General features: G+C 39.5%; 1 protein-coding gene across 1 annotated transcript in view; it reads right to left on the reverse strand.

The window, feature by feature from the left end:
- Positions 1 to 25,026, reverse strand: part of LOC124591878 (PEST proteolytic signal-containing nuclear protein-like) — a 66,864-nt gene that overhangs the window by 40,936 nt on the left and 902 nt on the right. The gene's annotated exons all lie outside the window — the stretch shown is intronic.

Genomic DNA, 25,026 nt, shown 5'->3' on the forward strand with positions numbered 1-25,026 from the left:
TTTTATTCTTGGAATTACACAATATTTTGTCATTTTCTAGTCTTTTTTCTTTTGAAATAACTAGTGTTAGTATTCTTTTAGTATCATTACAGTCGTACAACAAAAATATTCCACACTTTGTATACTGAAATTCCTTACAGAGTGTCATATCCTACTGGGAATTGAGTGTCCTGAAATATTCATAGCAAGAATTTGAGCACTGTGAGCACTAAAATCTGTGTTTACAACTTATATGTTATAGGCATATTTCCACGCATTTATCATGATCTGATCAATAACAGATGCAGAGGTTGGTGTTTCTTGAGCTGGTTCAGTTACTGTTGCACTGATGTTGAATGATTGTAGAAGATTTATAATGTAATCTCTGAATTTATTGGATTTCGAGAAATCAATATTAGAGTCACCACATATATTTATATTTTTCTTGGGAGAGTGAATTTCTTCCAAGAATTCCTCCATGTGAATGTAAAACACTTTTATGTATCCATTTGGTGAACTGTATACACAAATAATAACTGTATATTGCCTTGGTAGTTCAGCTATAAAGAGTTCTGTATCTTTTTCATAGGACAGCTATGGTTATACTATTGAATTCAATATTCCCTCTAACATATGCACAGGTACCCCCATGACTCAATATTTTCCTACAAAACATGCTTGCGATCTGAACTGAGGAATGCATGTTTGTGCTAACATATCTTGTTTGAGCTAGTGTTCTGTAAAACACAATACAGAAATATCATTTAGTTCATTTAACATTATTTCTATTTCATTTAGTTTATTCGAGAGTGATGAACACTTTGATGGAGTTATTTAAAATTAGGTACAGGGAGTAAACACCTACCTCACTATTTGAGCTAGTGTACTTAGTGGGGAAAAATCGTCATGTTTTCCAGAGATGGCATTCAAGGTGCTTGGCTTATGGCTTGCTGGTTCACCATATGTGGGTTCCTACCTTTCTCCTGTTGAAATGTTCTGCATTTCCACTTTCGTCCTTTTTCACCCAACTGTCCACCCATTGAGGTAGAGGATGTCAGGCTCAGACTCATGTCGCAGAGAGCAATGGTCACAATAGTTGGTACCAAAGAAATGGCATAGGTGATGTCACTCGGCTGTGTTAAGGCCCTTCTTCATAGCCAGCCTCTGGATTGAAAGTCATCAGTCAGAACAACATACAGGGAACACCAATTTGGTTCACCCTATATTTCAAGATCATCTCATTCAGCTCATCAGTTTTGGCACACACAAAACAGCCATACCATAGAATTATTATCACTTACAGCACGACCCATGCAGCACATAGTAAGGGCGGGTTAGTTTAATTATACAGACAATGTTTTACATAAAATAGGAAGTGCATACATATTTACACATACAGTTATGGATCCATATTATATGTGGGAGATGTTTAAGTTTATTAAGATTAGAGCATGACTTCACGGCCACATTGGTTATGAATGAGTTCATTCACTCTAAATGAGAATTTTATTAATTGTGTAGCAAGCTCACTGTGAGTATCTTTACTAAATTTCCTCATAAGGTCTGAGTCAAAATATAAGCCAATAATGATGGTGGACCAAGTAAAGCCACCAACATTCAGAACTGGTGTCACACCATGCATAGCAGTTAGCTCCCATTCAGTACATACTTAGCTGTTGCTTGACGGCTGTGCAGAATTCTTTGGGAGTGCTTGTGGTAGAATGTTCCAATTCTCTATAATTCATTTACTTAAATTTTAACAAATGTTATTTAAACTTCCACACATGTGCCGTTTCCCTTGGGCCTATGTTTTTTATATCCTTTCAGTCCATGTATGCTGCGTTCTATCCCATTGTGACTTCAGCTGAGATACTGTTGGCTCTACATTTCATTTCCCCCCTCCCCCACTTTTTCTGGTCTTTTTTATAATCATTTCTCTCGTTTGTTCATAGGTTCCAGTTCCATTGCCACTTTTTAATCCATTACCATCGCTTTCTTTTTAAATTTTCAAAATTTTAAAGACCTGGTTTAGATCACACTGTAAAAAAGGCTTGACCCCTATAATGTAAGTATTTACTCTTACAGGCACTTTTTATCATGGTGATATGGTTTCTGTATAATATTGTTTATGGGCTTTTTCATCTTTTTATTCAGATTTGTACCTGATGATATACAACAAAAAACCAGTCCAGAGTTGCAAATTTTACTTTTTGTAGTCAGGTGATGCTAGTTTTGGGCTGAGACCCATTTTCAAATACATTGTCTGTATGTGCTGTAAGTGTTCATTGCGCATTTTTGACATGGTTTCCACATTTTTGGAAATACCATTTTTGACTATGTTACAATGATTTGAAAATGGGTCTCAGCCCAAAACTAGTCATCAAATGAATAAAATTTTCTGGTCTGGACTGGTTTTTTGTTGCATGATTAACAAAAGTTGTTGACCCACAGCTGGAAGATCATACACCTCATGACATAATTTAAATTAAGAAACTGGTCATGCCTTTAATAAAGGATTTATAACAGCTGCATTGCCCATTATTTGACATCCTATTGAAAGTATTCACAACAAAGTGCCAGAGTTTAAAGTGCTCCTGAGAAGCAGTGAAGGTCACATAATACTAACTACATAAAGCTGGTTAAAAACCAATGCTGGCAGCAGTGAAATTTGGTGGAAAAATTTAAGTGTATATCAAAAGGATAGGCTAATGAGGAATGGAGGTGGTGTATCTGTAGGAGTAGACACTTCACTCAAATCCACCAACATAAAAACTGAAGCCACAAACAAGATTGTTTGGGCAAGACACTGTAAAAGGGGCAGGCATAATACTGTAATTGGATCCTTCGATCAACCACCAGAGTCACATCCCTCCAACAACAAAAATGTGCCGAGTAGTTGGAAGAAAGCACAAGTCACCCCAGCCTGGAGGAAGGGTAACAGAAATAATCCAATATTCTTGACATCCATTTGTTGTAAAAACTTAGAATATATTCTAAGCTCAAATGTAATGAGGTGTCTTCGACGGAACGACCTCCTCTATGGAGATTGGCATCAATTCCAAACATATCAGTCATCTGAAATACAACTCCCACCTTTCTTACATGACAGTCTGAAAGCCACAGATCAAGACATTCAGGTAGATGCAGTATTTTTTGATTTCTGAAAAGCATTTGACTCAGGACCCCAACAACACTTACGAGGGTTGTCCAAGCGCTACAGTCCTGAAAAACACTGTTACGGTGGATCCCACAATTCTGTAGTGTATCTTGAATTCCCTCCCTAGCGAGCTGCCTGCAGAGCTCAGTCTTGGCTTGGCTGCCGTACGTGATGGATCTCCCCCTCGCTTCACCCGCCAGGTGTGAGCTGTGCTCGGTGATCGGTTTCCTGTCTGCAAAAAACATTGCGCCAGCAGAAATCCATTCCCAACTATGCTAAATCTATGGAGAAAAGAGTATGAGCGTACAACATGTGCGCAAATGGTGCAGAGAGTTCAAGAATGGGCGTAATAATGTCCACAGTGAGGAGCGTTCCAGACGGCCACCTGTTTCTGATGAAACAATTGCAAAACTGGAGGCAGCGGTGCTCTCAGATAGAAGAGTGACGGTGCATGAGCTCTCCTAAATGACCCCTAATGTCAGCAAAACCTCTATTGACAAGATTTTGATGGAGCATCTAGGGTATGCTAAGGTTTGCATGAGGTGGGTGCCAAGAATGTTGACTGAAGACCACAAACGTCAATGTGTTGAAGGGGCCCAAGAACTTCTTCAAGATCATGGAACTCATGGCGAGGAATACCTCCACTCCATCATCACTGGAGATGAGGCTTGGGTGCACTACCACACAACCGAAACCAAAGAACAGTCCAAATGATGGAAGCTCCCAGAGTCACCAAGATCATGAAAATTCAAACAACCGTAAACTGTCGGCAAAATGATGGCAACGGTGTTTTGGGACAGGAAGGGGGTATTGTTATGCGAGTTCTTGCCCACCGGTACAACAATCAATGCTGCTGGGTACTGCGAGACACTGCAAAAATTGCACCGTGCAATTCAAAATAAGATGAGGGGTATGCTGTCCAAGGGGGTGCGTTTGCATCAGCATAATGCTCGACCACACACTGCTAAATCCACCAACAAGCTCATTGCAAAATTTCGATGGGGTATTGTCAAACACCGACCCTACAGCACGGACTTAGCCCCAAGTGACTACCATCTCTTCCCTGACACGAAGAAACACCTGGGTGGAACGCATTTCGGCGACAGAGAAGAGCTGGGAGAAGCGGTTCTCAGATATCTGCGCCACTTGGCGGCAGATTTTTTTAACTTGGGCATTCAAAAGCTCATACACCGTATGCAAAAATTATTGACCTCAGTGGCGACTACATAGAAAAATAGGTTAAAGTCTGAAATTTCCAAAAATGTACGAATTCACGAAATAAACATGTTCTACACTGTGAAAAAAAATTGGGAACCTTATTTTACAGACACCCCTCATATTATCTAGAGTAGGAGATATGGTGTATGAAGCAAAATTAGTGACTGGACTGACTTTTTTTTTTTTTATTCATGAAATATTCTGAAAGTATCTTGGCGGGGGAGTCATCAATGGATGTAGAAGTAACTTCAGGTGTTCCCCAGGGAAGTGTGTTATTAGCTTTACTGTTTTCTTTGTATACAAATGACCTTGCAGATAATATTAGTATTAATCTCAGAGTTTTCACAGCTGATGCAGTTACATATAACACAGTACTGTCTAAAAGAAACTGATAAATCTTCAGTTAGTTCTTGATAAGATTTCAAAATAGTGTAGGGGCTGACAACTTGCTTTAATGTTCATGAATGTAGAACTGTGCTCTTCACAAAATGAAAAAAAAAGTGGTATCCTATGTCTATGACATCACTGAGTCACAGTTAGAATCAGTCAACTCATTCACTTATCTTGGTGTAATAATTTGTATGGATATGAAATGGAATGACCATAGTCTGTCATAGGTAAAGCTGGTGGCAGGCTGTGATTCACTGGTACATTAGTAGGGAAATATAATCACTCTACAAGGGAAACTGCATACAAACCACTTGTGTGACCATGTGTGGGCCCCATACCAAATAGGGTTTATGGGAGATACTAAACAAATACAAAGGATGGTGGCATGAATGGTCACAAGTTTGTTCAACTTACGAGAGAGTGTTACACAGATGCTGAAAGAACTGAAGTGGCTGATGCTTGAAGACAGATGCAAACTATCCCATGAAAATCTACTTCGAAAATTTGTAGAACCACTTTTAAGTGATGAATCTGGGGATATCTTACGACTCCCTATGTATCGCTCCCCTACAGATCACCAAGACAATACTAAAATAATTGCAGCATGCACAGAGGCACTGAATCAATTGTTTCTCCCAAGCTCCATATGTGAATGGAAAACGAAAAAGATCAAATAACTGGAACAATGGGATGTACCCTTGCCACACACTTTACAATTGTTTGAACAGAATGGTTGTAAATGTAGAAGTTCTTCGCTAGATTCCAATATGCAACAGAAGACCAAGATGATGATCTAATGGAAGGTAGGTAGATGACAGAAAACTTGCAGGTGGACCCTCAAAATACCTGTGCTTACATATTGAGATCAAACTAAACTAGCCAACCAAAACCTGGATATGTGCAAAAGACTGTTCTGCAGATTATGCTTTATACATTGTTTGCTCTTGTAGAAATATGGAAACTGTTAAATTAGCTTATTATGGTTATTTTCAAGCCATTATGGCATATGGAATCATATTTTGGGTAAATCAGCTGCTGACTAGAAAAGTGCTATATCCCCAAAAAAGAGCCATATGAATCACAAGTGCAGTCCACTTTAGAACTACATGCAGCAACATTTATAAGGAACTGTGTAGTGACTGATAATTTGCAATTTGTCACAAACACAACTTTTATTTAGGTACATTTACAAGGTTGATGACTGAACAACAAAAGAAAGGTAACAATAACGATGCCCGTAAAAGTCTCCTTGCTTTGGGCATCTGTAAGGGATTTAGATACATACGCCACTGGGCGTTCCAATCCATCTGGTAGACGGTGCGAAAGGACAGCCCCAACACAGTCATCTGAGGCGTCTGCAGCCAAGAGGAGAGGAAGAGAGGGATTATATGGCAAGAGAGACGCCGCACAGTGCAACATCCGCGTTAAGGTTTGTAAAGCTGATTCACAAGCCGGGGACCAATGAAAAGGCATGTTCTTTCGGCATAGGTGATGGAGGGGCGCCACAATGTAGGTGGCGGGGGGAATGAACTTTCGATAGTAGACAATTTTACCCAGGAAAGACCACAATTGGTGGACGTCACTTGGATGAGGAAGGGTCATTATAGCGGATGTGGGAGGAGGTAGGTGATATGCCATCGTGGGAAATGATGTGACCCAGGTAGGAGATAGCAGGTTGAAAAAAAGGAGCATTTAGCAAGGTTGCATTTTAGGCCCGCAGTCCGCAGGCGCAGGAACAACTGTCGCAGATAACGGAGAGGTTCATCCGCGGTACGGCTGGTGATGACAATGTCACTGAGGTAGTTTATACAACCTGGCACATCCCGCAAGAACTGCTTGAAGTAATGCTGAAAGATGGCCAGAGCACTAGCAATGCCATACATGAAGCGGTTCAACTGGAGCAGCCAAAACGGTGTGTTGATGACGGCCAAGTGAGTAGAAGGCTCAGCGAAAGGTATTTGGAGGTAGGCCTCGGCAAGATCGATCTTCGAAAAAAATTGTCCCCCTGCAAGCTTGGAGAACAGGTCCTTGGGATGCGGGAGGGAATAGTCTGCAACCTGTAGCTGAGGGTCAAGTGTAGGCTTGAAGTCACCACAAACTCGAAGATGCGCATCTGGTCTCTTGAGGACAACCAAGGGTGTCGCCCACGAACTGTAATGGATCAGAGTGATGACTCCCTCCATGGTGAGACAGTCCATTTCTTGTTGAAGAGGCTGCTGGAGGGTGTGGGGAACCTGCCGGGCCTGGAAGTACTTCGGGTGGGCGGACAGTTTCTGCTGGAGTGATGCATGAAAATCTTGAGCACAGCCAATGCCCGGTGAGAAGAGGTCCTGGAATTCCGTGCACAAGGTATCAACTGCCAGAAACGGAACCTGGTAAGACACCAGATGAACATTGTTGTCAATGGCAAAGCCAAAGGCCCGTAAAGCATCCAACTCGAAGAGATCCACCGTGGCCACATTGTTGTCCCGGCAAACCAATTTATACAGGACAGAAGCTGTGAACTGACAAAAGATGGCGAGGCGATCACTTGCTTATTATGAGTAAGCAGGCGCTGAGGTGTGGGCACCAGGGGGGGGGGGGGGGGGGTCGACGCGCCCCAATCTTCGAATAAGAGGAATAATTGATCAGTGAGACTGCTGCTCCAGTATCCACCTGCATCTGCAGCAGATGACCGTTGTCCTGAACGTTGATCATCAGTTTGGAAGATCTCGAAGACTGCACCTGGTTGATATACATAGGTATAGGCCCCCGACAGTCGTTGGCTGGATGAGGAGGGGGCTGCAGAGATCGGCAGACTGAACTGACATGTCTGTTATGGGTACACACTGCACAATATGCCCACCTGTGAGGGCAGTCTTCCCGTGCATGGTTCTTAAAGCATCCAGGCAGGACGGCAGCCGGAGGGGCTGACAGTGTTGGCAAGGGCGCGAGTTCCTCCATGCAGCGACGGTCTGCACCAGACCTGCGGAGCCGTCCGAGGGTGCGAATTCATGGACAGGGCACCTGCCCTGTCGACGCTGTGCAGAACAGGACAGTCGGCACCAGTCATCAGAATGGACGGTAACAATGTCTTCGACCTCCACCAGCAATGCGACAGGCTCCGAGGTGTCACGGTCGCAGAGGACTGCCACAGGATTCCAAATGCTTGTGGGCTGCCGTAGAGACTTTGTACTTGAATACCAGATCAATGATCTGATCCAGAGTAGGATCGTTGAGTCTGGAGGTGTTGCGCCGGAAAGCTGTGTCAGGGGCAGCCTGGATGGGGTGGTCACGAACCATCGCATCTGCGTAGGATTCTTTGGAGACTCGTGTGTTGAAGTGACATTTCCGGCTGAGACCTTGCAGTTCCGCTGCTCACTGTTGATAGGATTAGCCAGCCTTCTTGCGACACTGGTAAAATTTGACATGGGCAGCCAACACGTGGAACCGTCATCGGTAGTAAGCCGCGAGAAAGTCAAAGAATCCGGAGATCGAGGTTGGAGTTTCATAAAGAGAACATACACTTTGGAGTGGTTCCAGGACATAAAGTAGGAATGACAAGCACCCTCTTGGACAACCTGGTGGATATGAAAATGCTGCTGGAGCCGCTTCTCATATGTTTCCCAGTCTTCAGCATCCTCGTTGAAAGCAGGAAACATCAGAGGCGACAGAACCGGGTGGTTTTGCAAGAGTTCCATAAATAAACGTTCCTGTGTATCCTGAGATTTCTTGCAAAACTGTTGAAAATCTTGTAGTAAGTCATGCACACTTTGAAACAGCTGATGAAGTATAACTTCTGCCATGAGGTAGACACATGAAGGCACCAACTCATTGCCACTTGTGTAGTGACTGATAATTCACAATTTGTCACAAACACAACTTTTGTTTATATACGTTTCCAAGGTTGATGACTGAACAACAAAAGAAAGGCAACAATAATGATGCCCGTAAAAGTCTCCTAAGTGAGGCAAACAAAAGTTCAGTTCTAATTCTCCACCAAGGTTCATGATAACACACACACACTAGTAAAAGTCCAATTCAGAGATGAAGACATAATCTTCAGGGGTCAAAGTCCACAACGTCAGCATCTGGAGTGAACTGAACTTTGGGGCTGGTTCTAGCCCCTAAATAGCTGTCTCCAGCCAATCAGGTTTTGGCTTAGTGATACTTCCTGCACACCGTGGCTCGAGCTTCCCCTGCAGGAAGTAATGCTTGGAATGTCTGTTTCCATTAGCTTGTATGTAAATAGCCAGTGTTTACCATGGTGCTTTTGGTACACCTTGGACATAGACAACCCCATCCTCTGTGGTGTAATATGGGTTACCAGCCCTCAGGGCTACCTTGGCTCCGGCATAACAAACTGTAAATCAGTCACATGATATATATTTCCCTCGATGTGTTTCATAAGAAAAGAAAGGCCCCCTTTTAAGCGTAACAATGTGTATCATAATCATAATACTATAAGAAATACAAGCCTGTATATGGTGGAGAAAGGATTACAAAAAATATTTCTGCTATGATCGTTGTTGCTGTTGTGGTCTTCAGTCCTGAGACTGGTTTGATGCAGCTCTCCATGCTACTCTATCCTGTGCAAGCTTCTTCATCTCCCAGTACCTACTGCAGCCTACATCCTTCTGAATCTGCTTAGTGTATTTATCTCTTGGTCTCCCTCTACGATTTTTACCCTCCACGCTGCCCTCCAGTACTAAATTGGTGATCCCTTGAAGCCTCAGAACATGTCATACCAATCGATCCCTTCTTGTAGTCAAGTTGTGCCACAAACTCCTCTTCTCCCCAATTCTGTTCAATACCTCCTCATTAGTTATGTGACCTACCCATCTAATCTTCAGCATTCTTCTGTAGCACCACATTTTGAAAGCTTCTATTCTCTTCTTGTCTAAACTATTTATTGTCCATGTTTCACTTCTGTACATGGGTACACTCCATACAAATGCTTTCAGAAATGACTTCCTGACACTTAAATCAATACTCGATGTTAACAAATTTCTCTTCTTCAGAAACGCTTTCCTTGGCATTGCCAGTGTACATTTTATACCCTCTCTACTTCGACCATCATCAGTTATTTTGCTCCCCAAATATCAAAACTCCTTTACTATTTTAAGCATCTCATTTCCTAATCTAATTCCATCAGCATCACCAGAATTAATTCGACTACATTCCATTATCCTCGTTTTGCTTTTGTTGATGTTCATCTTATACCCTCCTTTCAAGACACTGGCCATTCCGTTCAACTGCTCTTCCAAGTGCTTTGCTGTCTCCGACAGAATCACAATGTCATCGGCGAGCCTCAAAGTTTTTATTTCTTCTCCATAGATTTTAATACCTACTCTGAACTTTACTTTTGTTTCCTTTACTGCTTGCTCAATATACAGATTGAATAGCATAGGGGATAGGCCACAACCCTGTCTCATTCCCTTCCCAACCATTGCTTCCCTTTCATGTCCCTTGACTCTTATAACTGCCATCTGCTTTCTGTACAAACTGTAAATAGCCTATCGCTCCCTGTATTTTACCCCTGCCACCTTCAGAATTTGAAAGAGAGTATTCCGGTCAACATTGTCAAAAGCTTTCACTAAGTCTACAAATGCTACAAACGTAGGTTTGCCTTTCCTTAATCTTTCTTCCAAGATAAGTCGTAGGGTCAGTATTGCCTCACGTGTTCCAACATTTATACGAAATCCAAACTGATCTTCCCCGAGGTTCGCTTCTACCAGTTTTTCCATTCTTCTCTAAAGAATTCGTGTTAGTATTTTGCAGCTGTGACTTAATATCACATCTGTCAACACCTGCTTTCTTTGGGATTGGAACTATTATATTCTTCTTGAAGTCTGAGGGTATTTCGCCTGTCTCATACATCTTTCTCACCAGATGGTAGAGTTTTGTCAGGATTGGCTCTCCCAAGGCTGTCAGTAGTTCTAATGGAATGTTGTTTACTCCCGGGGCCTTGTTTCGACTTAGGTCTTTCAGTGCTCTGTCAAACTCTTCACGCAGTATTGTATCTCCCATTTCATCTTCATCTACCTCCTCTTCAATTTCCATAATATTGTCCTCAAGAACATCACCCCTGTATAGACCCTATATATACTCCTTCCACCTTTCTGCCTTCCCTTCTTTGCTCAGAACTGGGTTTCCATCTGAGCTCTTGATATTCATGCAAGTGGTTCTCTTTTCTCCAAAGGTCTCTTTAATTCTCCTGTAGGCAGTATCTATCTTACCCCTTGTGAGATTAGCCTCTACATCCTTACATTTGTCCTCTAGCCATCCCTGCTTAGCCATTTTGCACTTCCTGTCGATCTCATTTTTGAGACGTTTGTATTCCTTTTTGCCTGCTTCATTTACTGCATTTTTTTATTTTCTCCTTTCATCAATTAAATTCAGTATCTCTTCTGTTACCCAAGGATTTCTACTAGCCCTCGTCTTTTTACCACATGATCCTCTGCTGCCTTCAATATTTCATTCCTCAAAACTACCCATTCTTCTTCTACTTTATTTCTTTCCCCCATTCCTGTCAATTGTTCCCTTATGCTCTCCCTGAAACTCTGTACAACCTCTGGTTCTTTCAGTTTATCCAGGTCCCATCTCCTTAAATTCCCACCTTTTTGCAGCTTCTTCAGTTTTAATCTACAGTTCATAACCAATAGATTGTGGTCGGAGTCCACATCTGCCCCTGGAAATGCCTTACAATTTAAAATCTGGTTCCTAAATCTCTGTCTTGCCATTATATAATCTATCTGAAACCTTTTAGTATCTCCATGGTTCTTCCATGTACACAACCTTCTTTCATGATTCTTGAACCAAGTGTTAGCTATGATTAAGTTATGCTCTGTGCAAAATTCTACCAGGCGGCTTCCTCTTTCATTTCTTAGCCCCAATCCATATTCACCTACTACGTTTCCTTCTCTTCCTTTTCCTACTGTTGAATTCCAGTTGCCCATGACTATTAAATTTTCGTCTCCCTTCACTACCTGAATAATTTCTTTTATCTCATCATACATTTCATCAATTTCTTCATCATCTGCAGAGGTAGTTGGCCTATAAACTTGTACTACTGTAGTAGGCGTGGGCTTCGTGTCTATCTTGGCCACAATAATGCGTTCACTATGCTGTTTGTAGTAGCTTACCCGTACTCCTATTTTTTTATTCATTATTAAACCTACTCCTGCATTACCCCTATTTGATTTTGTATTTATAACTCTGTATTCACCTGACCAAAAGTCTTGCTCCTCCTGCCACCTGACTTCACTAATTCCCACTATATCTAACTTTAACCTATCCATTTCCCTTTTCAAATTTTCTAACCTACCTGGCCGATTAAAGGATCTGACATTCCACACTCTGATCCGTAGAATGCCAGTTTTCTTTCTCCTGATAACGACGTCCTCATGAGTAGTCCCCGCCCGGAGATCCGAATAGGGGACTATTTTACCTCCAGAATATTTTACCCAAGAGGACACCATTATCATTTAATCATACAGTAAACTGCATGCCCTCGGGAAAAATTACGGCTGTAGTTTCCCCTTGCTTTCAGCTGTTCGCAGTACCACAACAGCAAGGCTGTTTTGGTTAGTGTTACAGGGCCAGATCAGTCAATCATCCAGACTGTTGCCCCTGCAACTACTGAAAAGGCTGCTGCCCCTCTTCAGGAACCACACGTTTGTCTGGCCTCTCAACAGATACCCCTCCGTTGTGGTTGCACCTACGGTACGGCTATCTGTATCGTTGAGGCACGCAAGCCTATGATCATACAGACCTGTATTTGGTGGAGAAAAGGTTAGATTCCAGTGGCTGCAAGATTTTTAGGCCCTCCTTTCAAAAGTTAAGTGTTTAGTGGATGATTAAAAAAAGAAGAAAACTCCTTATGGCAGTTTCCCACTACTGCTTGGGTCATTTTATGTTATAGAAGAGTTCTTGGGTTAGCTAGTTTCATGTTTCATGGATCACTTGCATGATAAATAGCAAATTTTTACACATTACAGTAATAGAAATTCTTCTACAGAATGGAAGGTGTTATCAACAAGAAACTTTTTTAAGGTGTTTTCAAATTTTAGTTTGCTGTCTGTCAGACAGTTTATATCCCTGGGTAAGTTGTCAAACAATTTTGTTGCAGCTTTGTGCACCCTTTTTGTGCTAAAGACAACTTCAGTGTGTTGTAACGAAAGTCATTTTTCATTCTGGTATTTAATTATGTACGGCATTGTTCCTTTTGAAGTACCATGGATTATTTACAGTAAACTTCATGAAGGAATAAATATACTGTGTAGCAGTGGTCAGAATGCTCAACTCTTTAAAGAGACCAGAACATTATTCCATATCACATTATTGAATGAAAATATGTAAATTATGTCACCTTACTGATTTATCTCCCCAATATTTACAATGATTCTACATGCAAATGTGGCTGAACTAATTTGTTTTAAGGGTTTCAAAATGTGCTTTTTCCAGTTTGAATTATCATCAATATCAACAACTAAGAGTTTTGAGGGTCCATCTTATTTATTATTTCCTCACCATGTGTTACACTTTCCATAGGTTTAGTACCCTTAGATATTCAGAACTGAATATATTGTGTTGTTTTAAAACTGAGGGTGAGACCATTCCCAGAAAACCAGTCAATGATACTTTTAAGAACAGTGTTTACTACTTCTTTTGTTTCTGTGTGTATGTTGGATTGATTACAATACTAGTGTCACCCGCAAAAAGTACTAATTCTTCTTGTATATTAGACAAAAACTCATTTACATATATCAGGAACAATAGTGAACCTAAGACTGACCTATGGGGAACACCATTCTTCATTTCTCTCCAGTCAGAATAAAGTCACCCGATTACATTGGCTAAACTACTAACAATAAGTACAACTTTCCGCATTATTTTAGTTACATATGACATTGTCCATTGGTTAGTTATAGCATCAATCCCACAAAACTTCAATCTATGTCAGAGAACACTGTGATTCACACAGTCAAGTGCATTAGATACGTTGCAGTACATACCAACATGCACTATTTTATTATTTAATGCTTGTAAAAATTTAGTGGGTGAACATATAAGTGGCATTCTCAGTAGACCAACTCTTCTGAAATCCAAACTGTGATTTGCTGAGGATATTACTGTTGCTCATGTGAGATACTATTCTAGGATACACCATCTTCTCTAAAAATTTGGAAAATGTCAGCAATGAAACAGGTTGGTACTTATTGACATTTCTTCTGTCGCCTTTCTTATGGAGGGGTTTGACAATGGTACCTTTCACTCTCTCTGAAAAATGCCTTGCATTAGTGATGCATTACATATTTCAGATGACAGTGTTCATTATATGGGAAAAAACTTCAGTATTCTATTAGAAACACAATCAACCAGGTGAGTATTTATTTTTGAGAGGGCGTATAATTTTCTAATTTCATAAGAAGCTGGTGATACATTAATTTGACTGAATTCTTTGAGAGCTGCTTCTTCCACATACTGCTGCAAATTTTCTCTTGAACTATTTACCCCTATACTTTCTACTATATTTAAGAAGCAATTATTAAATATATTTTCTTCCTGTGATTCATCATTTATAGCCCTTCCAGTCAGTTCATTAGTGATGGTATCCTGTTCTGTGGTTGGTTGTCCAGTCTCTTGGTTCACTACATTCCATATAGCCTTAAGTCTGTTGTCAGAATTACTGGTTGACATAATGTGCAAGTTCCTTAATTTTTTATAACGTTTCTGAGTAACTTTGAGTAGTTTTTGTAGTGTGCAACTACAGTGAAACCTCACTTAATAAGCACCTCCCATAAAGCACAATTTGCATAATGAGCAAAACAAATTGTAAAGAAATGACTTGCATTCTTTCTGCTACCATCTCAGCGCAGTTTGTGATCACACCTTTTTCTAAACCTGTGTTCACACAGTGTTTTTTGTATCCAGAATGTCCCTGAAGATAAAGCCACAAGAAGATGACCAAAAGAGAAAGAAAATGGCCTTATAAATGAAATGTAAAATCACTGAAAAATGCGAACATAGTGTGAGTGTTGCTGATTTTGCACACACATACAATCAGTCTACATCAACTTTTGCACTATCCTCAAGAAAAAGGACAAGATTACGGAGACAGATGCTTCAAAGGGAGTCACATGAGTATCTAAACAATGGTTTCATAATTCTGGACGATGTTGAAAGGTTGCTCCTTATATGGATAAATGAGAAGCAATTGCAAGCCAACACTATTAACGAGAACATCATTTGTGAGAAGGCAAGAATGATTTTCACTGGCCTTATAAAGAAGACGCCAGGATCATCAGCGGCTGAAGAAGTGTTTAAGGGAAGCTATGGGTGGCTCAAGAAGTTTAAGAAAAGAACCACGCCCACAGCATTGTGAGGCACAGCAAAGCAGCAAACTCCAACACAAAGGCAGCAGAGAACTTAATCAGAAACTTCAAGATGCTCGTAGATTCTGAGGGTTATCTGCCCCAACGGGTTTGTAATTGTGACGAGACAAGTCTGTTCTGGAAAAAGAAGTGGAAGCATACCTTTGTAATAGAAGGGGAGAATGCACTGCCTGGTCACAAGCCAATGAAAGACTTTCTCACACTGCTATTCTGTGTCAATGAAAATTAAACCACTGATTGTTCATCATTCAGAAACTCCGCGAGCCTTCAAGAAGTGTAAAGTTCAAAAGAGCAGGTCACATGTGATGAGGCTAGGGTGACGTGACCTTTTTTGTGATTGAATCACTGAAGTGTTTGGCCCTTTGGTGAAAAAATATTTGCTTGAGATGAATCTGCCATTCCATGTCTTGCTTGTTACGGACACCACTCCTGCCCATTCTCCAGGCCTGCAAGACCACCTTCTTGAAGAATTTCAATTCATCAAGATCCATTTTCTGCCTCCCAACACTACTCCTTTACTCCCTCCAATGGACCAGCAGATTATTTCTAACTTTAAGAAGTGTTACATGAAAGCACTCATTGAGCATTGCTTTGAGATGACTGAAGCTACCATTCTCTCTCTCGGAGAGTTTTGGAAATATCACTTCAACACCGTTGCCTGTGTAGAGATGATCAAAAAGGCATAGGCAAAGGTGAATTCTCACTTCTGCTTGGAAGAAGCTTCGGCCAGAGTGCATTGTCTCTGAGGCATTCGAGTCAGTACCTCTGGAGCCTGTAGTCAACGAGTGTGTGTCTTTTGCCAAGAGCAAAGGTTGTGGATGATCACAGCCAAGAAATGATCACCGAAGAGGCTATGGAGTTGCAGTGTGTTTCACAGCAGGGAGCTATGGAGAGTAGTTCTTCAGAGGAGGGGGAGGAGGAGGAGGAGACAGTAACAAACCAGCAATCTTCTGGATCAAGGAGAAAAATGCTGAAAGCATGGGAATCGTTTGTATTGTACACTGAAAACCATCAATCCAATAAAGCAGAGGCTATATGTGCTATAGATTTATTTGACGATATTGCTGTGATGGCAGAAACAAATGACTATAGATAGCTTCCTAACAAAAAAGAATTAGAATGAAATTTTCACTCTACAGCGGAGTGTGCGCTGATACGAAACTTCCTGGCAGATTAAAACTGTGTGCTGGACCGAGACTCGAACTCGGGACCTTTGCCTTTCGCGGGCAAGTGCTCTACCGACTGAGCTACCCAAGCACGACTCACGCCCCGTCCTCACAGCCTTACTTCTGCCAGTACCTCGTCTCCTACCTTCCAAACTTTACAGAAGCTCTCCTGCGAACCTTGCAGAACTAGCACTCCTGAAAGAAAGAATTAGTTATGCATTGTGAATAATAAAGTAAATAACACTATATGTATAATTTTCTTTGAATAAATGGCATGAATAGGATAAGACTTTTAGTACTTTTTCTGCATGGAACGCATTATCATATTTTACATCAATTTATACAGGATAAAATGTTTTGCTTAACAAGTGTTTTGCACTACAAGTAAGATTCTGGAAGGACTTTTGCTTGCTAAGCAATGTTCCACTGTACTACAGGGTCTCTACTTCTTGCCAACAGATTCATTACCCTTTTCTTTTCACAAGATACTTTAACTCCTTTTATGATCCATGGTTTTGTACATGACTGTTTAATGTGTTTTCTGATTAAGCTTTTGTGGAAAGTGATTTTCGAATAATTATTGTGAATTTATCATGGAACAGAATAAATTTTATGTTAGCATTTGGTTCCTTATATATTTCATCCCAGGTCTTCTCTTAAAAACATTTGTCCTGTAGTCAGTGTATAGTAGACATGCACCTTAACACTCAGATAAATTCCCAGATCCTTATCTGTGTGCATAGTTTTATTCAATACTGTAACAATACTTAAATATACTTCTATTTTATCTGTAATAAAATCTTATGTTGCAGGTACGTCAGTAGTTTACATAAAAATACAATATAATGACAACAGACTTGTGACATGTCTCATATCCTGTGATGTATTCACAAATAGGTTGACCGGTACATGAAATAAATACATAAAATAGCCCTTACCTCTCTCTCTCTCTCTCTCTCTCTCTCTCTCTCTCTCTCTCTCACTCTGAATTACACTTTTCATTCCTCTTCCTTCTAATCCATTTTTACTTCTTATTCAACCTGTTTCTCTGTCCTGATGCTGGCTCAGTGGTTACTAGTATACAATCTTTAACAACATACTCTCTTTCTCTCTCCCTCCACATTTGTCTCTCCATGTGCTCAGGAAAGGTGCTTCATCTCACCTACAAGTCCAAGTGGACTGTTCATTCTTAATCTTATCTCTCTCTCCTCCTTGAGGAAGAAACTTTTAGTTTTTAGTTCTACTGTTGGCAGTACTCAAAGTTCATCTCCTTATGGTAAGAACTTATTCGTGAGGCGCATGTTCACTTGTACGCTATCTGCTGAAGTCTTTGTTTGGATGAAGTTAAGGTTCTAAATGACTGTAGTCTTTTCTGAAACAAACTATACTCTTCCTTCTTTAATTAATTGTCTTTTAAACAGGAACGCATTGGTAATTGCATAACATATTGCTCAGTGGTGACATAATTTCTGCTAAGATCATTTAGAATAGTGATGTGGGCCCAGCAAATGTCCAGTGGGCAGGACATTTATAAATGGGCATTTGCCTGGGAATTTGCCCAAAGCAGTTTTAAATGCTCAAAATCTGGGGGCATTAATAAAAAAAAGTACTTTTTAAAATTTTTACAGCTACAATGTGTAATTTACCAATTAAAATAGGGGATGGGACAATATTCCCAATATCATAAGTTAGTAAATGTTTACATTTAAACATACAGGGCTATTACAAATGATTGAAGCGATTTCATAAATTCACTGTAGCTCCATTCATTGACATATGGCCACGACACACTACAGATACGTAGAAAAACTCAAAGTTTTGTTCGGCTGAAGCCACACTTCAGGTTTCTGCCGCCAGAGCGCTCGAGAGCGCAGTGAGACAAAATGGCGACAGGAGCCGAGAAAGCGTATGTCGTGCTTGAAATGCACTCACATCAGTCAGTCATAACAGTGCAACGACACTTCAGGACGAAGTTCAACAAAGATCCACCAACTGCTAACTCCATTCGGCGATGGTATGCACAGTTTAAAGCTTCTGGATGCCTCTGTAAGGGGAAATCAGCGGGTCGGCCTGCAGTGAGCGAAGAAACGGTTGAACGCGTGCGGGCAAGTTTCACGCGTAGCCCGCGGAAGTCGACGAATAAAGCAAGCAGGGAGCTAAACGTACCACATTCGACGGTTTGGAAAATCCTACGGAAAAGGCTAAAGCCAGAGGCCTTACCGTTTACAATTGCTACAAGCCCTGACACCCGATGACAAAGTCAAACGCTTTGAATTTTCGGCGCGGTTGCAACAGCTCATGGAAGAGGATGCGTTCAGTGCGAAACTTGTTTTCAGTGATGAAGCAACATTTTTTCTTAATGGTGAAGTGTTTAAACCTCCTCTACCAAGAAACGTGCCAGAACTGCGAGCTCGCATCAATGATGCTTTCGAACTCATTGATGGGGACATGTTGCGCTGAGTGTGGGAGGAACTCGATTATCGGCTTGATGTCTGCCGAATCACTAAAGGGGCACATATCGAACATTTGTGAATGCCTAAAAAAACTTTTTGAGTTTTTGTATGTGTGTGCAAAGCATTGTGAAAATATCTCAAAAGTAAAGTTATTGTAGAGCTGTGAAATCGCTTCAATCATTTGTAATAACCCTGTATGTATGTCATTCTTTGCCTTTATTACTAAAAACGAAAGGAAAGAAGAGAGAAGAATGTTTCAACATGCTGTACCAAGGAAGGATGCTTGTTACTGACAGATACTTATCATTTACAATGTACTTGATGTTTTTACCAGTTCTACTCTTCAAACACACACACACACACACACACACACACACACACACACACATTGTCCTTTGGCCATCGCTTCGTAATTTAAAGCAGTTTATAAGCTGTGTCAAATCTCTAAATATTACTGAAGAATGATTATTGATAACAGAATTATTACTAAGGTATTAAACAGCTGGCATGTGTTTCTTGACAATAAATGTATTCTTAAATGTTAAACAGTTTTCACAGATAAACAACAACAACAACAACAAAAAAAAAAAATTAAATAAAATAAAATAAAAATGCTTTGTTATCAGATGAAGTGACACTTGAGCCAAACTACAGTTTCCTGTTTTGCTCCTTTCTTTATCTACTTTCATATGACTGCACTGCTGTGAAGGTAAAATGAGAACACTAACATGAACAAGATTTGATAACAAAGAATCAGATGCTGGAATCATTTGATTCTGATACTACTCGATTCCTAGATAATCAGCGATTCTTGGACTCGTGGAATCGGAATCGGCACATGACTCATTCCTAATTAAAATCATTATGGATGAACTTTTTTTACTCTAGTATTTTTACAGTAGTATAAAGTAAAAATACTACCTACTGGCTACCAGCTTAATATAAACTATACCTCACTCCAAGAATTACTTTTACAGTTGAGTTTCATTTTCTCTTTTTATTGTGTACTACCCCAAGAACTGACCTCATTAAAAATGTATAGTTATGTTTACAGTCCAATTTATTTCCCCGAATAACTATTTCCTAACTCTCAAGCAGTTCTTCAACTTAGTTACCCAACCACTACAGAAGCACCGTTGCAAAACACTTTTTTCAATACGAAATATCAGTTAAAATTTTTTTTATAACTGCCACTTAGAAATTAATCTTTAAAATGCATAAACTCGTAGGCATTTTACATCACCATTTAGGGGACAGCAGCACATTATTGTATCATGTTATAATTATCTGCAATATGGAAGCCACCTGATAGTGCCAGTTTGACAACACATACACAGTTATAGGTCAATTATAATATTTTCAGTAGTTCATATTATCGGCTCTATGCGCTTCTGTTTTCTTGGCAGTAACATTATTGACGAACGGACCACTTGGTTGTGGTGAAAGACTACTCTATAGTGTACTGTTCAGCCTCAGGCCGAGTTTAGTTTGGTAGGTAATAAGGTGGCTGAGACTAGGCGAGAACTGGAATGAGGATATGAAATAATGGTTGTGGTAACAGATTGATCCCTGGCTTGGCACAACAACATTCATACCATATTTAACATACCTGTCTTTATCAATCAGAAGATAAATTCACAAACCTCTTACTACATACTAGATAAATCTTGGAGGGGTACTTTGATGCTGTGACTCAAGAATTCTGTACTTAGCTAGAGAAACTGAAATCTGTGTGTTGATAATGGCATGGAGACATTTACAGAAGTTGAAACAGGTTATTAATGGCACAGAAAAATAAAACGATTCTTCTTCATTCCTATGTAATATTTCACAATGGCATTCTCAAACTAGAATCAACAAGCACAGAAACTTAATGAACTGTAAGATCCTTGAACTCACAATACACTGAGTAATAATTTTACAGCAATATTAATGCAGGTTCCGTGTTGTTGTTGTGGTCTTCAGTCTGAAGACGGGTTTGATGTAGCTCTCCACGCTACTCTATCCTGTGTGAGCCTCATCATCTCCAAATAACTACTGCTACTTACATCCTTTAGAATGTGCTTACTGTATAAGTGTCTTGGTCTCTCTCTATGATTTTTACCCCCCACACTTCCCTCCAATACTAAATGATGGACCTTTTGTGTCTTGGAATGCATCCTATCAACTGATCCCTTCTTTTGATCAAGTTGCGCCCCTGTTCTGTCCAGTACCCCCTCATTAGTTATGTGATCGACCCATCTAATTTTCAACATTCTTCTGTAGCACCACATTTCAAAAGCTTCTATTCTCTTTTTTTCTAAATCGTTTATCATCCATGTTTCACTTCCACACATGGCTACACTCCAGACAATTACCTTCAGGGAAGACTTCCTAACACTTAGATCTAAATTCGATGTTAACAAATTTCTCTTCTAAGAAGTGCTTTTCTTGCCATTGCCAGTCTACATTCTATATCCTCTCTACTTCAGCCATCATCAGTTATTTTGCTGCCCAAGTAGCAAAACTCATCTACTATTTTAAGTGTCTTGTTTCCTAATCTAATTCCATTAGCATCACATGATTTAATTTAACTGCATTCCATTACCCTTGTTTTGCTTTTGTTGATATTCATCTTATATCCTCCTTTCAAGACACTGTCCACTCCATTCAAATGCTCTTTCAAGTCCTTTGCTATCTCTGACAGAATTACAATTTCATCAGCAAAACTCAAAGTTTTTATTTCTTCACCCTGAACTTTAATTCCGACTCCAAATTTTTGTTTGGTTTCCTTTATTGCTTGTTCAGTATACAGTTTGAATAAAATAGGGGATAGGCTACAACCCTGTCTCACTCCCTTCTCAAGCACTGCTTCCCTTTCATGCCCCTCAACTCTTATAACTGCTGTTTGGTTTCTATACAAGTTGTAAACTGTCTTTTGCTCTCTGTATTTTACTCCCGCTCCTTCTGAATTTCAAAGAGCGTAGTCCAGTCAACATTGTTAAAGGCTTTCTTTAAATCTACAAATGCTGTAAATGTATGTTTGCCTTTCCTTAACCTATGTTTTAAGTAAGGTCTTAGGGTCAGTGCTGCCTCACATGTTCCTACATTGTTCCAGAATTCCAAACTGATCTTCCCTGAGATCAACTTCTGTCGGTTTTTCTATTGTTTTTTTTAATTGACACATCGCCATTTGAATATATTGTTGTTTATTAGATTTACAACCCAAGTTTCAGCCTTTTATATCATTTTCAAGTGATTGTGTTTATGTCATTAACATATATTGCAGGACATCAAACTCAAAATTAGCCATAAATTAAGAAAAATATTTGCTCCCCAGTTTATGACCGGACATTAAAAGGACAGACATATGCAAAACAGATGAGGCAATCCAGCAATATTAGCAAAACAGCATGAGCATAGTAAACAAGGAAAGCAGGGGAAGTGGCAATGTAGTATGCAATAAGATAATAATAAGAGGCAATGAAAAATTGCTGAGTGACCAAAGGAAGAATGAGAGAGATTCGTAGACCAATTTTGCAAGGTGAGTGGGGAGGATGTGATTGACCCACCACAAGTGCTAAATCCCAGTTATGTCAGTAATTTATTCTTCCTGAGGTGTGTTACAGAATTGGAAATCCTGAAAAACCATTTCCAACTTAAAAACAAATACATCCAGTGGCTGGAATGACATCTCGGCCAAATTTCTGAGAGACTGCAGTAACGAATTAATAAAGCCACTACAATATTTAATAAACAACTCTTTCAGTCAGGGATCATTTCCTCACTTGTTAAAAGTCACTGAAATAAGACCGGTACACAGAAAGGGAATGACTACAGACATGCGAAATTATAGGCCTGTTTCATTGACATCAATACTCAGTAAGTTGTTGGGAAGGTTTCTTCTTGATCAATTTGAGTCATTTTTTGCAAGTACAATCTACTCAAAAGCTCTCAGCACCGTTTCAGGAAGGGCAGGTCTACAATAAAGCTGTAGCTACATTTTTTCAAGCGGCACTGGACAAACTTGATGCTGAAAACAAAGTTATTGGCACCTTTTTAGGCCTATTCAAAGCATTCCATTCTCCTATATAAATTAGAAACTTATGGAGTCAGAGGAGTAGCATTTACCTTGCTGACAGGAGCCAATGTGTTAAGCTGTATAATACAAATGGGGTACATACACAAACAGTAAAATCATCTTATAAAATTCTTAACTGTGGAGTCTCTCAAGGAAGCATTGTGTATTGTGTATATCAATGACATAATAATTCCACAAAATTATGCCGATGATACCTCCTTCATAAGCTGGGGCTCTACAAAACGAGTTAGCAGTGCAAAATAATACAGAGAACATTAACCTCATCACAGAACATCTTACCAAAAACAATCTGAGATTAAATAAGGACAAGACAATTCTGATGGAGTTTCTGCTAAATTATAAAGCAAGACAAGTGGATACTAAGCCAGAGTATTCAGTTGAAACAACTGATAAACATAAATTCCTGGGTATTAAAGTAAATGAAGATCTTACACAGAAGGAGCACATCAACTATACGTGTAAAAAAATTTCCTGTAATACATACCTGCAAAAATGCTTCTCTGGTATAATAGCGCCACTCCCATCTACAATATGGTATTGAGATTTGGGTGGGACACATGTATCAGGTTTTCAGCGCCCAGGAAAGAGCAGTTGCGATAATAGCTAATATTAGTCCTGTAGAGAATACTTCATTATGTATAACATAATACTTATTGTATGTTCTCAGGACTATACTGTATGTAAAAGAAAGTATGGAACATATTAGAATAAATAGTGAAATCCATAATTATATACAAGAAAAAGAGAGGATTGCCACATAAAATTTAGTAATAAAAGGGCACCAAATCATAATCCATTTTCTGCTGGAAGACATTTTCATAACAGACTGCCAAATAATATAAAACTGTTAAAGGGAAACATATTTAAGACAAAAGTAAAGCAACTGTTAATTGCTAAATATTTCCATTTCATCAAGGATATTTAATGTATGTTATGTATAATTTATCTTTATTTCTAAACTCTCATTTATGTTCATATGTTTATAAACAGACTATGTCCACAACTGTAAAAGTTATTATGGACAAATAAACCATTTATTTATTTATTATTTATTTATTTTTAGCTTGATGTTCTGCAGTATATGTTAATGACATAAACTCAATCACTTGAAAATGGCATAAAAGGCTGAAATCTGGGTTGTAATTAAATAAGCAACAATACAGTCAATGATGATGTGTTCATTTAAAATTATTGTATGACTGTTGCTCAGCAACATCAAAAATAATTTTTTCCATCCTTCCTTAAAAAATTCGTGTTCATATTTTGCAACTATGTCAGCAACTGCTTTCTTTGGAATAGATATCTGGCTCTACTAAGGCTATCAGTAATTGTGATGGAATATCGTCTGACCCACGGGCTTTCTTTCAACTTAGATCTTTCAGAGCTCTGTCAAATTCTTCTGGCAGTATCTCATCTTTGTCTATATCCACATCCGTTTCTATAATACTACCCTCAAGTTCATCTCCCTTGTATAAACCCTCTACATACTCCTTCCACCTTTCCCTTCTTTGCTTAAACTGGTTTTCCATCTGAGATCTTGATATTCATACAGCTGCTTCTCCTTACTCCAAAGGCCTCTTTAATTTTCCTGTAGGGAGTGTCTATCTTTCCCCTAGTGAAATATGCTCCTAAATACTTACATTTGTCCTCTTGGCATTCCTGCTTAGCCATTTTGCACTTCCTGTCAATCTCATTTTCAAACGTTTGTATTCCCTTTCACCAACTTCATTTGCTGCATAATTTAATGCATCATCAATTACGTTCAATATCTCTTGTAATATCCAAGGATTTCTACAATGCCTTGTCTCTTTATGTACTTGATCCTCTGCTGCCTTTATTATTTCATCTCTTAAATCTGCCCATTCATCTTTTACTGCATTCCTTTCCTCTGTTCTAGTCATCTGTTGCCTAATACTCCCCCTGATAAGTAAACATAGAATTCTGAGTTATTAGTCTCACTTACTAAGATGACTAAGTAGTTTTATGTAATTTTTTAATACCTTGCAGTATTTTGTGTGTGGAGCGTGTGGATAAGAAGTACCGTAGAAACTATTGTATTTACCAAACGAAAAACATTTTTGCCTTGTTTAATTTCGTGAGACAAGACACAAAAGTGTTTCGTTTAGTTAACCAAACGCAAATACATTGTTTCACCAAGTACATACTAATGAAGCAGGTAAAAAACACAAAGTATGTTAAAACAAAA

This window comes from Schistocerca americana, chromosome 2 (assembly GCF_021461395.2).
Source record: "Schistocerca americana isolate TAMUIC-IGC-003095 chromosome 2, iqSchAmer2.1, whole genome shotgun sequence".
NCBI lineage: Eukaryota > Metazoa > Arthropoda > Insecta > Orthoptera > Acrididae > Schistocerca > Schistocerca americana.